The 17,815-nt window shown below is 40.6% G+C and overlaps 1 long non-coding RNA gene across 3 annotated transcripts in view; it reads left to right on the plus strand.

Moving 5' to 3' along the window:
• Window positions 1-17,815, plus strand: part of LOC119033570 — a 112,985-nt gene that overhangs the window by 8,195 nt on the left and 86,975 nt on the right. The gene's annotated exons all lie outside the window — the stretch shown is intronic.

Below are 17,815 nucleotides of genomic sequence, written 5' to 3' on the forward strand. Positions count from 1 at the left end.
GTTTCAGCGTAGTTTCATGTACCACTTGTTTATTTTGTTCTCAGTTATACATTTACAATTTGTTGTTGTGAATATGCAGTTAAGAATGTAGTTAAACTGAGACTGCACAACAAATGGAAACAACAATAAAACATGCATCATGTCCTTGTGTGATATCCATTGTTAGTTTGTCATGCAGATTTGTGAAGAAATGGCTGGTGAGAGTTTATACAAATTGATTGACTGATCATAAGATAAGTTGAGTTCAATAGTGTTAATAGATCCCTGCTGATCCCAACTAGCTCAGAGTTGTATATACTGTATATGACGCTGCTTGTAAAGCTGGTTCATGCATATTACTGTTTGAATCTGGTCTCTGGCTGATTGCTTGGTGCATTTCTGTTTCTTAATGCTTTAACTGTTTGAGACGTCCATGTCAAATGAAATTTATGCAGGCGGACCTCCTTTTTTCTCCAGATCCATTTAAATTCTTCTGCTTTTTTACTTATTAAACTGAAAATACTGTTGTTTTGACCCAGTTGAGGCTTTGCAGCAGTTCTGAAATACGTTGTGCTCACAGGATTTGGATTACCGGATGCTGACATGTTGTGGTTAGTTTGTAGTAAGTCAGTCAGCTGCTGCTTCCACTAGATGGCAGTGCAAGACTGAGAATCAGCAGCGGTCACAGGGGTTTGACGGCACTATGGCCTATTCCAGGGTGGATATGTTCATGTAATTTCTGTGTCTTTTGATCTGTTTGCCTTCTTTTTCCTGTCAGTCTGGCGCTGTAAGGTTTGCTTCTCTCTGCCAGTCTGTTTGCCACCAGTTGTTATCTTTTCCTCGCGGGTCTGCCTCCCTGCTTTCCTCCGACTCTGCTGGTTTTCGTTCCTGCCTCTCTATCGCTGTTCAGGAGGGGATGCACACATCGTTTTCCATTTTTGTCTTCTTTTCTCACTTTTACAAGGAGCCAAACCGAGATGAAGTAATAATAACAATAATAATGATAATAATAAGGAAATATGAAAGAAGTCTTTGAGAAGAACAGCGTAAACTCATAACTCAAACATTTAATGGTATGCAGAGATTTCATTATTTCCTTTCTCACATCTAAAATAATCCACATTTCATCTGTATAACAAAAAAATATTGAAGATAATCCGGTTCACTGAGGTGCTGTCAATCAAAGACCTTGAATTACCAAATGTCCTTTTAAACAAAATCACCATTTCTTCACAGTGAGTGCCACATCTTTGAAACTGAAGATATCACACTCTGGCATGAAATTTAATTTAGCTGTTGATGAAAAAGCTGATTCCGTTGAGGAAGGAAGCTTTTTCTGCAGGAAACTGACACCAAACCAATAACAACAAATTATGCATTCAGACATTCTGTTTTTGATTAGCTGGAGGTGCAGTTCAGAGATTGCACTTTCTGTATTTTTCTGTGTATATCCTGAACTGCTAATCCTGCTTGCAATTGAACAGACATGATTTAATATGTGACTGGAGGCTTATTGAAAGGTATTGAACAAGGGAATCCGATACACATGTTGGGCTCTAATTGGCAAAGATTGGCAAAGACAAGATATAAGTTGGTGGGGAAATAAGTTGCAGAGTGTTGGTGTATCACAAGGGATTAATTTACTTGTGCGGTGAGAGGAAGTGTCAGTGCAGCGCTGTTCTGTGAGGAAGACTTAAAGCAGGGTAAAGAAAACCTACTTTGTGCGTCGCTCCAAAGTATCATTGTGTTCTTGAGATGTTTGGGCTGGGAATCGGGAGATTTTGCCCTGTCAAAGACTTACTTTTTGATTGCTCGGTTGATGCTTGATAAACTCGTATTAACATCTGCTTTTAGCCCGTCATGCATGGGACAAACGGACAGAATGCTTTTCACATTAAAAAACAAAATAATTATCTTCATGTTTAACCGAACTCTGCCCACATATTTAAGAATATGTTATAGACACTTAAATGAGGCAGGCAACAAAGAAGCTTCCTGTATTGGATATTTTTTTAACTGTATTCATAAAATTCGACATGTTTACTGTGAATCAAATTCGTCTTCTTCACAAAATTTGGTGTAATTTGTGAAATCAGATGGTTTAGACACGCTGGTACAGCTTTGCATGCTTTTACGTGTGATCCCTTGTTGTTATTCTTCTTCGTGTTGTTCTTCTTCTTGTTCTTCTTCCTTTTTTGTAGAGGACGTCAGTTGAGCATGCGGTCCTTCAATGTGGACCAGACCACCACTCATCATCAGATCAGGACCACAGTGATACCAGGTCTGAACAGGGCCGTACTCACACATTTCTTTTTTAAAAAAAGAAGAGAATTGTCAGCCTTAAAGGGTTTAAAAACGTACTTTTATCTCTTTTAATTTACTTTTAGAAATGCAACGACTGCAAGGACGAAGGCGGCTTTTCACAGAGCAGAATATGGCAGTACAGTTTAAGCCTCCTCTAGTCTGAACTGACAGTTATCCTTTATAAATACAGCTAACTGTCAAAGAAAAGGAACAGCCAAAGTAAATGAAGGATTTTATTTGGGCTGCATCCAATTCTTACTTGAATGTTATACACTGGAGTCAAACTGCTACACTGTAGTGTGTGTAATCTGATTACTGCCATCGGACTACTCATCTGAAAACACCAAGGACCTAAAAGAGTTCAGTCACTTCCTTGAAACTGATTTTGGATTGATGTGTTGAGGAAATATATTGAGATATAGGTTTAGAGAGGTGGTGTTGTTCCCACAGTTCTTGAATGAAACCCAGACTGGGACTCTGCAGAGGGAATGAGTGTAATATTTCACCCCGTGCAGGATACAGAGAGATAAACTCTGAATGTTTTCAGATTTAAGAAAGAGCAGATTTCACCAGCTGGTTGAAAGATGTCTGGTAAAAAGCTCACATTCCAGTGGGTGGAATCTGAGAAGACCAGACAGAAGGATGTTTAACACGTGTTCACTGGGGATCTTCCCAGTTTGAGGTGTTTCCTGATGATTTATAGTGATGTGTATGAGAAGGAATTAATTACCACGTGAATATGGAAAGTTAATAAAACACAGAAAGCAAAGAGAGGGGAGGAAAAGGCCGACATACTGTTGATTTAAACCAAAAAGTAGCCTTTAGATCAAGTGAAAGGTCTGTGTCCCCCTAAAATGATAGTTTCATGTGGATATCTCCTCTTGAGTATTGAATGATGCATCGTTAAAGTACAATAGAGAGCGCAAAAAAGATGGAAGACAGATTACAGCGTCTTCCGCGGAGCATCTGTGAAGCCAGGAGAAATCTAAAGGCAAACGCTGTCTTGCTGATGGGCACTTGAGCAGCAGCAGGTCGAACTCGTGCTGTCAGGAGGAAATGGTGGGCTGCAGGGAGTGAAAGGAGCAGAGAAAGCTCGCTGGTGAAATGGAAACCGTTGTCATTGAGAGCACCCAGCCCTGCTTTAGTGTCTTTGAGCAAAGCTTTGTATCTCTATCTCCCTCGGTCTCCTTTAGTTAGGTCTTAAATATGTACGTTCATTTACCGCTGCCGTCGTTTTGTGTGTGTTTTGGGGAAATATGTTGGTGAGATTTACAGTCAGCTCTGTGTGTTGTTCTTCTGTCTGAAGCATCCAGGAGCGTAAGTGGCATTTTGCCAACAGCTCGGTTGGAATTTATCGCTGCACACTTCACCAGTTACGGATACTTCGACAGTGGAATCTGCTACAACTATGGGAAAGTGTAAATTTAACAAGTGTTGGCTTGAACAACCAGAATTCAGTTGGTTACAAGCCGTACCTCATAATGAATTTGAAGCATGCTCTCGTGCACGCTCTCTGCAAGACGATCCTCAACTTGGCCACACTGTGTGGTGGTGAGAACAATAGTGTCACAGGTGAAATCGGAAAAACACCAGTTGGCTTCTAAAAGTCTCCAGTGAAGTCACGCTATCACACACTACTGTACACCTTTTTCACCAATTCCCAGTCCAAGTTCGTCCAGAAGAAACTTATTAAAACTAAACTGAATTAAAAAGCAACTAAAACACTGAGTTGAAATAAAAACTATTGAAAATTAAAAGCTATCATAACCCTGACACACACTCACTCATGCCGTGCTTCATTGTTTGAGTTGCTCTGTGAATGGCAATAAATTAGTTATTTTTGAAAGTAATTTTTCCTTACTTTTTCGTACTTCATGCAGGTCTTAATTTATGTTCAAAACGGTCTTAAAAAAGGTCGTAAATTTGGCTTGTTCAAACCTGCAGAAACCCTGTTATTGTCACTCATGTGTGGAACAAACAGACAAAAATGGATATCTTCATGTGTAACATTAGCTGAACTCAGAAGAAGGCCGTAATATTTAAGAATATGTTGTAGATAATATTTCAAAAAGTGTATTGACTCTCTCCCAACCCGGTGAATCACATAATTGAGCAATTTTTTAAGGGAGTCTGGTGACTTTCTCTACAGGCAGCAAAGAAGCTGCCTGTATTTGCTGTTTACTGTGAATCAAAAGTCGTCTTCTTTCCCAAATGTAATTTGTAATTTTGAAATCAGATATTTTAGACACAGAAGTCGACAGGCTGGTACAGAGATGATAAAATGATTACATTCATGAAGACAGCATCCAGATACGGTAGAAATGATGTATTCCGATAAGATGTGCGACTTTTCTGTTTAAACATCTGCATTTATCCTCTGGCATTAATGCTTCCACATGTGTATGAACTGCTTCCAAAGGTTTCCTGCTTGGTTTACTGGATATCAGATGTTCCATAGCTGTGTATTGTTTTGATTTACTTATGTCATGTGCACCATCACAAATACTTAACATTGAAAGCTTGTTGCCACATCTGGAAGAGAACTGCAATCTCTGGCACAGTAAGTTCTCTGTTTACTGTTACCGGCAGCTTGTGAGAAGAAAGTCAAGGTTAGCCAAGGAGTAAAATATAAAAGTGCCAATGGCATTTAGACAGAATGCAGATGTGTGTTTTTCCCCAGTCTAACATACACAAGTATTTTTTGAAACAGTATTTTTTATTTTTTTTAAGACGAATGTTTTTACACTGTTTTCATAATCATCATCTGTGAGAACTCTAACTTGGACTGAACTCCTTTGGGTTTTTACCAAGTGGATTAATCTTGGCGACAAGTCTTTCACATGCGTACTCTCACACTGAACCAATTAAGCGCCGGCTTATATGAAAAACACCTCGAATATGTCATTCCATTTTTTTAAAAAAAAAAGAAGTAACTGCTTAATATCTCTTAATGGGTGTCGGCTTGTCGAAAGCAACATGAACTGGAACTGACATCCCTTTTCTAAACTCCAGGTGAGACTGAACAAAATGGATTTCAGCTCAGAGCACTGAATACAGCACAGTTTGAAAGGAGGAGGAGATAGAAGGACAGACGGGAGGAGAAAATTTAATTTGTCGCTGTTTCGGGGCATCTCTCCCGTCTTCGTCTCCCCATTGCGAGTTCTGTGCTGATGATTCTCTGATGTATAGCAGAAAGTCTGACCTGCTCTTCTGCTCAAGAGAAAGTGTTTGAGAGAGGGGAGTTTAAAAAGACAAATGTCCCCTCGAACACGCCCCAGGTGAGAGATGATTACTTGGTATAAGTCCCTTAATGATAAGAGTCCTACTATATTTTAATTAGCCTGGATTCTTGGTTGAGATACTATATTTACTCGCATTAGGTCCTTGTAAGGCGAGAGCACTGATGTGTTTTTTAATTTACCTACATTTATGTTTTGGTCCCTAATGGACAAAAAGGTAATGCGACCGGGTCCCATGAAGCAGAGCACACATTCAAACATGAAGGTTGTTTTGTTAAGATTCAAGTAGCACAGTATGCAAACAAGAGCCACACGAACTGACAAGTGTTATTCGCAGGAATTTGTTTTGGAGAGAGAAATAGAATCACGTTTTAACCATTCAGACTTAAACTAAGCATTTTGTTTTTGTAGTTGACTCTGTCTGGTGTTCTTACCGGCCCCTACAGTGTAATCAGTAGAGAGTCTGGAGTCTTTGTCGAGTGGATGTTAACATGAAGAGTCGAGGGCAGCTCATCACAAGTGCAGCAAAACGGGTTTTAGAGACCAGCCTCAATGACAAACTTTCACCGAGAAGCAAGTGCCTCCCGGACCTTTTGTCATGCATGTAAATGAATTTAGACAGTTTGTTTAATAAAGGAGGAGAAGGTGAGATAAACTGAGAAAAGCTGCTGTCAATAATCATGATCTGAATCCTCGCACTTTTTTTAGCCTTTCTGGCTTTATTGACAGTATAGCTTGACAAGAGTGACAGGAAACGGCGTTAAGAGAGGGGGAGTGACATGCAGCAAAGGGACCCGGGCCGGGAGTCGAACCCAGGTCCACTGCAGAGCCTCGGCACATGGGACACCCACGCTACCAACTGAGCTAAGCGGCGCCCTCGTCCTCGCACTTTTACGACTGAATACGTTGTTTGTCAGCGTATCCTCAAACAACATATATCACCATTCTCATGGCCGTTGCAGCAAAACAGTGAAACACACAAACCAGACCTTCGTTGTACCGTCATCTGTTCAGGTTTTTGAGAAGAGAAGCTCCAAATGTTCCTACGTCACGTAAGTCATTGTGGAGGATTTCACCTTTGACTTCTGGTTTCCCACTGGACACCAACCACCCCCTCCTCCTTCACGTCGTTTGTCACTCTTTATACTGCCTCTTGTCACTTCCTCCTCCACCACTGTAATGATTACTAAAGCCACTAGAGGTCGCCACCTAACAACAAAGGTATAAATGGGACGGGGTTTTTGACCTTTATTTTTCTGAGAACAGGATTGACAAAGTGACAAGCTGATGATGAAAGTCAGAAAGAAATTCAGGGTAAGTGGAGCGGAAAATGAAATTAGTCTGAGTATTTGACTTCAGTTAGACAGAAATAGAAGTCCACTCAGATGACAATGAGTTCTTTCTCAAAACCTTTAATCCATTAAAAAGAGCACATGACCAAACTGAAAGTTCCCTTTTATATTTTATCGTATCCTGTATCTGCTTTCGATCATGTACCACATTCCTGTTCACATGAGAGAGGATGGATCCTCGGCTGATGTACACCAGCTGTAAAACTGTCCTGACTGAGTGACATGGTGCTGAAATGATTAATCAGTGTCTCGGACCGACACAAAAGGGATTCCATGTACTCAATTTGGATGCTACCCCGATTTAAAAACAGTTAATGAATTCATCAAAAACTTCTGTCAGCCACTATTGTTCACTGACTCTTTTATCTTCATCTCTGTTTCATTTAAAAAGAAATCTGAGGAACAAAAAAATGGTAAATTTGCCACCGCACTTCAAATTGACACATGAATTAAATGAAACTAATTCAGTGTCGCTGATGTTCGACTGAATTTCTGATCTTTAATTTCTCTGTTTCTGTTCGCCTTCTCATGTTTACGCTCTCTCTCTCACACACACACACAAGTTGTATCATCCACAAAGTGCACAATCAGACCACACCAGGACTTTCACTCCTATCAACTCCCACACAGCGGGGCCAGTGTGTCTGACCTGTATATAATGGGGTCGTGACCCCTGCAGCCACTGTGGAGAACCCATCAATGGGCTCTGAGCTAAGTACACCTGACAGCTCTTGTATTGCTTGACACACACACACACACATGCACATACACATACAAACTTACGGCCTATGATAACACACACACATGAACAGACACATCGAATACTTTCACAGTCGGATGTTAAAAATGGATGCGTGATAAAACACATGTAGAGACAACACACAGATACCAGCAGTCCTCCGGGGAAGATGTATTGTGTGTGTGTGTGTGTGTGTGTGTGTGTGAGATTATGAGTGCTGCTTGATGTGTGTGGCTTGATAGAGAAGGGCAAATCAATCTCTAACCCTCCTCTAAGAGACGATCATTCGCCTGGAAATTGCTTAAGCTTTGCAGCAGACATCTTATAGTATCAGACATCTTATAGGATCACAAGTGGTGAAGAGGCAGCCGCAAGATACGATCTTAGACACCAAGGTATCCATTGTGTAAATTCCAGCCGTTGCAAAAATGAGCTTTTGATATGTGTAATAGAGAGCGAGGCTGTGGTTTTTTATAAAAGCTATGGCTTAAAAAAATAAATAAATAAAAAGGAAAAAATATTAGAAATGCTGTAACAGAAGTTACATCTTGTAACATCCTGAGAGCTGAAATCCACAGTAGTTTTCATTAATAGCTTATTTATATCCCTTATTTGGTTTATTTAGATAGTGGTGAAATTTTAATACAATTTAATTGACCTGAGATAAAGTTTAGGATTGTAACCCGAAATATCCCTTCCTGGCTTTTCCTGGACGTCTGTCACAAACTAGTGCTGTCTGCCATTGTTCATCAGCGAAATTTAAAGCTGATAAATCAATCAATCAATCAATCAATCCTAGATATCCTTTTCCATACATCATGCATTTCCTTCCTCCACATCTGTATGTAGTGGAAATGCTTCTAAAGCAAAGAGTTCACCTGTAGATATTTCAGACTGCATGAAAACATACACAGAAAAACAAAAAAATCTACAAGTCAAATGATGCTTTTGTGTTTCTGTTTTTCGCTTCATCTTGCTCTGTCGCATCTTTTCTTTACCCTTGATGTAGCACTCAAAGCATGGATGGAGAAGTTTTTTTCACCGGTGAATATTGGTTTCCTTATTCCTCTTTGATGCTTCTCTGTGTACCACCTGTATCACCATCCTCTCACTCTTTTGTGCTGGATGTATACATCTCGATACTTTGTACATAGAGATAGAGATCATTTTTTCCTGGCCTTGGTGTGACCTCTGTTTTGGCAAAGACATTAACATGCTGTCAAAGGAGAGGTTGGAGGCGTAGAGGACAAGAAGAGAGACATACTGCACTGAAATATATGAGTCATTGTATTGTGCAGTTACAGTAGCAGCACTCATTCTTCACATTTTGAAAAAGCACTTCAGTGCCAGGAGCTAAGGAATGACTAAAGCACCCTCTGCCATCTGGACACAGGGCTCAGCTCAGTAAAGCTCATACATGTATCGTTGAAATAACTTGGACACTTTGAAATTCATCAAATATTCATAATTTAGATACCTAAATATGGAGTGAATCAAATCAAACAGTGCAACGGCTCACTATTAGGGACATTAAATCCTTTAAACTGACTATTTCCTACTTACTACATCACACATACCACTCACAGACAGGTGGCTGTATCAGAACACTGTCTGTGTCCACCAGGTGTGCAGACTATATTTCTACGTAGGTATTGCGTATGTGCCACGTCATCCCGCTCTACAAGGTCACAGAAATACAGAACTGAAATGGGTCACAAAGTCTTGATATTTTTTCAAACTACCATTATAAAAGAATTGACTGTGCAGTGCGGTTTTGACAGTTTGTTATTATTTGCTTCCTGTCACCTGTGTCCTTTGGTAGATTGAAATAGCAGACTGAATGGGGAAAAAATGGGTTGGATTTTATTTTCTGTTGATAGCTTATTTGTTTTTGTTTTCTTTGTTTCTTCCAGGTTTATTTATTTTTTTCTCATTCTTTTTTGATTCAGGGAAGGGATGCGGGGGAAATTCTGCATAGATAAGATATTTAAGATATTTTGTTGTCAGGTTGTTGAATATTTTCATGTTATACATGGAATAACAAGAGTGCTGGTGTAGTTAGTTTAAAAATGATCAAGGTCAAAGTATTGTAAATGTATGTAAAGGCTGATGGCTGTCGTAGAGTTAGTCTTAACCTTCAGCATCTGAAAAATAAAAAGCAAATTGAAAACAAAAATGGAAAAGGAAAAGATAAGCAGTCAGAGCACTTTGGGGTCTTGATCAACCTTTCAGCATTTTACCAACAGCTGTGGGCTGCGTATTAACTCAGTCCAGATCACTATAGTCTGTAGATGTTGTGTTACACATTTTAAATAAACTCTGTGAAAAGCTGGTGCATATTTTCTTTGTGGGATATGATCCTTTTTCAATAAAGTTTCACAGCGCTGCGTTTGATCCAGAAACTGAAGATGACACAGTCCCTAAAAAGACAAAGCCTGCTGTCTTGTTTTGCCTTCAACTCACAAAACACTACAACGTTGATATAAAAAAATATATTGATCATCACATCAGCTCCGTGAACAGTGCACAGATGTAATATGATCAATGTAGCCAGATTGTCCTTCTTGTTTGCAAATTGGAGTTTGTTGAGATGTGTTTGTTTAGGATAAAGTTTAATTGGAAAAAAAAAATATTGAACTTTTAATTTGCAAGTTTAACATCTGCAAATCTGCTGTGACATGTTACATTTTAGCTCAGTAAGACAACTTCTGCTTCTACTTATCCGTCTCCTTTCAGCCGTATACAAAGAGACAGCTGTGACAGGTAAACAAAAGGTGGCAGACAAGAAGCGGCTGCGGAAACGATTTGCAGGGAAAACGTGTGAGCAGTAGAGAGAGAGAGAGCGAGGGTGTAACTAAAAGGACGTAGAGGACTGAACAGAGTTGTTGTAGGAACCCTCTTGATGTTTTGATATGGATGTGTGCTGATGTTCCACATTGTAAAACCTCACGTAGACACAACATCTCTATGGAGCTTCACATGTCTGCTCTCCTCTGTCGGTCTGTTGATCTATTTTTGTTCAGCCGTCTGCCTCCTTGTGTGTCTGTCTGTTGTGCCTGAAAGGTGAGGTTTTCCGAAGCCAGTCAGCATGTGGCCGAAAAGAAGATTCACGAGCGTCGATCGATAACCTCATCAAACCATTGCTATTTTGGCCGTGGCGCAGAAAATTCTAATAAAGTTAAAGCTCTGTTGACTTGTAATTGATTTGGCAACTCACATAACGCAGATGAAGATAGCGTACAAATCAATATTTTAATCAAAGCCTGCCTTTTTGTGTCTTCTGGGATGCAAAGTACAAGCAAAGTTTTTTTTTTAAATATGTCATTTGCAGCTTGTTAAGCGCTAACACAGAGATGTGACACTCAAAACGTGTCTCGTATGTGTTGTCCAAACGTGCCTCAGATCTAAATAAAACCCCTGAAGATGTTTGCGGCAGTGCATTTTGACTAGCTGGGTATCTGCCAACAAACTGTCATCTTGTATCTTTGCAGAGAGCACTGGAGGCCGATGTAGGCCATCAACCGCGATGTTTGCCCTCAGTCTGTCTCATGGCCGACACAGGCGTAGGACATGTGCACGTCAGTTCGGCCAAACATGCCTCGTCTTCTGTAAACAGCTGGAAGCTGTAGGGCTAAATACTGCGTAACCTTGAGGAGTTTGATTCCAGTGTTATGTATGCCTTCACCCCCGCAGTGAGCATAATTTAACTGATTCCCCCCAGAGCACATTAGCAATGCGCGGTGGGTCAGTTCGTTTGACCCAAGCCGTCAGACTAGCAGCATGTGGCAAAGAACCGGAGGAAAAACTCTCAGAGCGAAGACAACAAACATCCGACAAGACTGATCTTTTCATCTTCGGCACAGAAACGCTGAAAGAGCGAGGGAGAACACAGAGGCAGCAAAAAGGACGGGGAAGTTAAAAGACAAGAAGAAAGAAAAACCATATGATGAGCAAAGAAACAAACAACACATCCTCCCATCTCTGTCACTTCGAAGGGAAAGACTGATGAAGACTGACAAAAGGAAGTGAGGAATAAAAACACAACATCGGACAGAGGCAGAGACCCCAGCAGTGGAGGCGGCAGACAGACGAGTTTCAAACAGCGAGCTGAGAGAAAATGGAAAGGGGGAGAAAACTGGAAGCGGCATGAAACAGAAACAGTGAAACGACAAACTTGTTGTCTCATCTGTGAATCACTCCTTTGTATTCTGCAAAGGAGGTGCAACTAGGAGGACAGAGCAGACAAAGCAGGAAGAGAAAAGCAGTGGAGCTGGTAAAAAAGAGGGGAATAATAAGCACAGAGGAGAATTCAGATAAACGCTCCAAATACTTGATAAGAAACAGAATGATTTTCTGTTTCCTTGTAATACTGCCTGTATGAAAGCTGTTAAAGTGGCACAAAAAAGAGAAATCCAGCTTACCCAGAGGATCATGGTCAATCTGAGCCTGATCATGTTTATTTTTTAAATTCCTGGAAAAAAAAAAAAAAAGACTCTTTTGTGGACGGAGGATTTCATGTGAAAGCAGCCATTTGTGATTTCTGTGCAAGACGTACAGCTGCTTCTGGCTGTCATTTCCTTTGTTGTGTGGAAGAAAGCAATCAAGCCCCCAATCACGGCTACAACAGACTTACCCGAGCCAACCCTTGTAGTGTGACTTACTGTAATGCTTGTTCCATCTGTTGCCGTCAAATGATGTCCCAGCAGTAATGGTGTTCGCCCTCTGAAGCTCACCGAAGCAATCCCCAGAAAATCCCCATTTTTGTCATGGACTGTTTGGAAAATACCTCCCAGTAGCTGTCAGGGACGACCTGCCGTACCGTGGGGCACTGAAATCAAAATCAGTCAACTTCAAAGGCTACTTGACATCTTTGAAATATAATAACTATATTGTTATTGAGACGTTGGTGAAATTACCAAAAAGCATAGAGGACTGAATGAAAAGAGTCTGGCAGGTTTCCTTTTCTTATTTCTTCCTCTGTGATGCCTGTCTGCCTGCTATCAGGTTTGGTTTCAGAGGATCAGCAATAAACGTGAACATGGTGGTCTTCTAGCACAACACTGGTAGAGCAGATAAAAAAATAAAAATAAAAATTGCTTCTACATTATTATCCAAAGACGGTGTAGAAAACTGTGTTCTGCTGGTAAATCTGACAGCAACATCAATTGAGGCTTTTAAGCGATTGTTGGGCTAAATCCCATTTTCAATTTTTAGCCCTACGCCTTGTTTTCAACCGCGACCTCGCCCCTCAGAGCAGACTTACAAAGGCTAGTGATTGAAAATGACCCCCCCTATCAGATTGAACAACACGTCAAGACCCTCATGCATCATCAGCTGTTGTCGGTGGGGTTTATTTAAAGTGATGCAACTGGACATTTCCAATATACTGTCTTTTAGTTGTGACCCCATTTGCCATTCGGACCCAGGAATGGCATAAAAGCAAGTGGTAGGGTGCAAGGAGCATTTTTGGATTGGGCCTTACTTTTACCTAGAATCTGTTATTGGTGCTCCATTGATCTATTGTCCAAATTATGCAGATTAGATCAGATATTCTGATCACATTCTTGAGAACACCATCTTTGTATTGTAAAGCTGTTATAATCTTCTTGACTCTTCCAACGTGGTTGTGTTGTAAACTGAAGTCTCAACTGCCTGAAGACGTATAAACAAGGTGCTGATTCTGTAAAGTCAGAGTTGTTCCCATCGGACGATCTTTCCATTGCAAAAGGAATTGATGCTGTCAAATGATGTCAGGACTTTAATAGCCTTCACCTTCTCAGGCGGAGTAAAACTCTGAATGGCATTTAGCTTCTCAGAGACTGTCAGCGCAGAGATTACCAAGGAAAGAAAAAGACGTATTTGCTTAAAGCCTCTTATAAAAAAGGTGGAATAACTACAGTATATGTTCATAACAAGTGTCTCATTAGGGTGAGGAGAGTATGAGCCACAGTGAAACTTATGACAACCATAATGCTTGATGCTTTTAACAAGCCTTATCCTACGTTTAAAATAAGATGGAGGGTTTTATTTTTCTTTTCAGCTGGCTCTGGGTTTTATTAGACTGGCAATTATTCTGCTGTGAAAGCCTCTGTCTCTGTATATATGTGTATGTATATGGTTTTATGGTTAGTGAACACATTAAGTGATTATAGACATTTACTTTAAAAATGGCATCATTCTCATTATTTACCAGGATTTGTAAATTAGACTTTAAGCCATTAAGACCATCAGTCTCACTTGAGACTCACTTTATGATGGCATTTCTTCTTGGCCTAGTGTGAAGAAACAATAAGCTAAAAACTAGCATTTTATTGAGCACTCAACTGTAATGTAGACGTAAAATGATATGATAATTTATGTCAGGATTATAACTGGCCAAAATGATTGTGATTCAAATTATTATCCCCATAGTCATGCTTTAAACTGGAATCACTTACGTTTTGTCAGTTTATCATTTTTTTGACGAAACAAACACTGGCTGGAAATATCCAGTGGCGTGATGGTTGCACATGTTGAAACCTCATGGTCCCTTGGAAAAATATCTAGTAGTCTAACTCTTAGAAATGCCAAAATGCACTCTAGAAGTAAAGTCACCAGCTAGGTAGGCTTGTTTCCTGTACCAAGGTGCTCTGTGTGTTTTGGATCTGGACAGCTTATCCAAGTCTCTCATGTGAGAGATTCATGGTTACCCAAATTGATGATATTCCTGATAATGGAAGTTCACCGCGATCAACTTAGTGTTTTAATCCTCATCCAAAATACAGTCTTGCATCCTCGTCACATCAATGAAATGACAACCTGTTTGTTTCCTCCATTGGGAGGAAGTTTACTGACCACTTGGTCTTTTTGGAGAGGCAGCACTGTGGCAGACATGTGGAGATTAAAACATCAGTTTCAGTTTACTTTTTTCTCATCTCATCGTCTCTTCTGTACGTTACTCCCTTCTCTTTTCCTCTCACATTATCTGTTTGCCTACCCTTCTCTCTCTCTCCCACTCTCTCTCTCTCTCTCATCCTCCCTCTGTCTGTGCTCTAATCTAGCTGTCAGTCATCTTGTCATTGTGGTTCCAAAGTCTCATTTCCTGGGCAGGAATACATTAGCAGAGGGCTGCTCTGCTATTACCTGCCGAATTACCAGGCTGTCCCTGACAATTAGTTGGGAGACAGGGGACAACGGGCTGCCTTGGACACGGCCATCTTGACAACTGGCACCCAGCCAGACACTCACACAGAGGGTCTAGAAATACAGGGCTTTTCCAATAACATCCATTATGTCTCCTTATCCCCGAGAATTGTGATGGGAAGTTGTCTGACTTTATCATGACCTGTGACATCTGTTAACAAGTGTGGCTGCTACATTCCACCTTATTTCCAAAAACGAAAATGTGTTATTGCAGCCTATATAGTATGTCTGGGAAAGTTTCAGCCCTGCTGGCAGCTGGGCACGCTGATAACAATGTCAGCCGGTCGATTGTCAATCAGTCTGTTCGTTCGTCCTTTTTTGCTCTGGAGAGCTTCACCCTTGCTGATCAGAATGCAGGGAAATTTAGTTTGGATAGACACAGTGCTCCATAGGTGATTCCCAGTGGTAGGATTTTAACAACAAGTAGTTATCTAGAAAACTTCTGGAAATATTTCTCATTATTTCATAAGAGTAGCATCGACATTTGATGATTAACAACACAATCTAAGCCTTTATGGGTTTTGAGTGTGGGGCTGATGACCGCAGGGCTGGCTCAGTTTTCTTAAACTATACAGAAAAAAAAAAGAATGTTGAAATCAAATGAATATCACTGTGTCCCTATAATTGAATTTGGTGTCCTGATGATCACAGTGGCTCACGTTGTAAAGCAAAACAAATTAAATCAACACGCGCAGTGGTCAAAATGCATCACGCACACTGTGGACTTTCTTTTCTCTTTTGTGTTTGCATAGAGATCATAACATCACAGCACAACACATTGTGGTCTTTAATTAATATTTCAGAAATGACTCCAGATCCTTGGCCCTTTTTTCTCTTAGGCTTTGGTAACAACACTAAAATCAATCTCTCTGAAGCAGCGTTGTTATTCTGTTTGAAATCAGATTGTGACAATTCCATTAACATTGTCTGTAACCTCTGATATCACTTCTCTCAGCTATGTGTTGATTGCTTGTTTTCTCCAAGGTGAGGTGAGATGTTTTTATAAGCACTTGAGTTGCTTATTTTTTTATTTTTTTTACGTCCCCTGCATAAATAAGTTTCTTGTTTTGTTTTTCTTCTTCTTGCTGTGTTTGCATCGGTGGAAATCGGCAGCTGAGCTTTCAGAAAATGACGCTTTTAGATCTTTTTTTTTTTTTTTTTATGAATTGCTTATACTTTAACCAGTTGTTAGGAAACAGGGTTCTGACGAGGGATGTAGGTTAACCACCGAGAATGTTTTTAACCCCTGTCAGTCTATAGGTTAATTTGCATTCAGGCACACACTGTCAGTCGATGTATTCGGCAGAGCAGTCTGAGGTCCAGAAAGGCAACAAAGTCAAATTAATTAAAGTTAATGGAGACAGTGTGGTGCGCTGGTCCGAGGAGATACGCCGCCAATCGGTGTGGTAGAGGTCGAGGGATTCAAAGAGATATTTTGGTGCTTTATGCCATCAAGAGCTACTGTGAGAAGCACTTCATGAAGAAGAAAGATGAGCTGAACGTTGTCGCTCTTGTCTCTGCACGTCAGACAACCTTGACAAAAACACAACATTACGCTCTGGAGCTCATTGAGTGTTGGACTAAAAGGAAACCGCATCTTGCTTTTCCTCATTTTAGTTTTTTACTTAAAACTTAGCTGATTAGTTACTTAATGCATTAATGTATTTAAAGCACAACTGACAGTCCTGACTTTCCCAGAAAAGATTTTTTTTGTTGTTGTTGTTGTATTTATAGATAATTACCAGCATTTCTGTGACTCTAGATGGGGATGCTGCTTTCAGGCATGATGCTGTGATTCATCCAAAGCAGCTTATGCTGCACTTTAAAGAAGCCCTCGGATTTCTCACATGAAACTCTGTTTATTTGTCACAGGAAGTAATGCACAGCCTGTCAGAACTGTTGTGTAACATCATCTGAAAGGAAGCTCTCAAACGCCCTGGGAAAAAAATGATGACACGATGATGTCATTAGGGGGTTTGGGCGTGGAGACCAGCAGAAAGCCAGTGTGACAAACTGAGGCATGAGGCAGAGATTTGTTTTCACAAGGGTTTCTATTGAGTCTAATTTTGGGGAATTTAAGATCCAGAACTCAGAATTTCTCAGCTTCTGCAGCATTTGTTTCGTCCATTTGTGTCTGTTCAAAGTGGACAGTAGTGCAGAACTAAATCCAGAATTCTGTAACGTGCAGCGTAAATAAATGTTTTTGCATGCCTTCCGTTCGTTGAAAGACATTTTCTCTCACAGCTCAGCTCCCTGGCCTTCTTTGTCGGGTTTGGACAAAGATTAGTGACCATCTCTTTTTTTTGATCAGGGTGCGCTGTACCTATAATTGTCTCTGAAGACGTGGCTGTGATTATGAAAATATCCAACGGCAGTCACGTTTGGCTCGAACCTTTCCAGCTTCTTCATCTGCCCTTTCTGTGGGGACAGCAGCAGTAGCAGCAGCAGCTCCCTCTGGGCTTCTGTAGCCCAAACAAGACTGAAAACACCGTCGCTGAAAGTCTTAATATAGATTTGGTTCTCCGCAGTAGCATTCAAACAGTCCAATCTTTACCTGCAGGTCCAGGACGGTACATGGATACAACAGAAAGCCGTCCATATCCAGTAGTTGTGAAAATGAGATATCCAGAGTAGATCTCTACATCCGGAAGACACGTGTGTAATGACTTATCGAAGACGATGCTGTTTTGCAGAGTTGCCGTCCTTTAATATCTGATTAACATTCTAACCCAGGCTTGTTCTGTCAACATGTGACTGTTTGAAGCTGGATCAGACAAAGAAAGCCGGCTGGACATCAGACCTTTGATCTGACTGTCCTGTGTGTGCATGAGTATGTGTGTGCTCAAGTGTGTGTGTGTGTGTGTGCGTGTTTTCTGCTTAGACTATTCCACATTAAAGAGACACACTTGAGAGAGAAAAAAGGACAGGTAGAAACTCTTTTGATGCTCACCTTGGATGAAGAGTGTGTGTGTGTGTGTGTGTGTGTAAGCTGCCATGTGAAGAGGTCCTTGAGCCTTTTT

This window comes from Acanthopagrus latus, chromosome 15 (genome assembly GCF_904848185.1).
Source record: "Acanthopagrus latus isolate v.2019 chromosome 15, fAcaLat1.1, whole genome shotgun sequence".
NCBI classification, from domain to species: Eukaryota; Metazoa; Chordata; class Actinopteri; order Spariformes; family Sparidae; genus Acanthopagrus; species Acanthopagrus latus.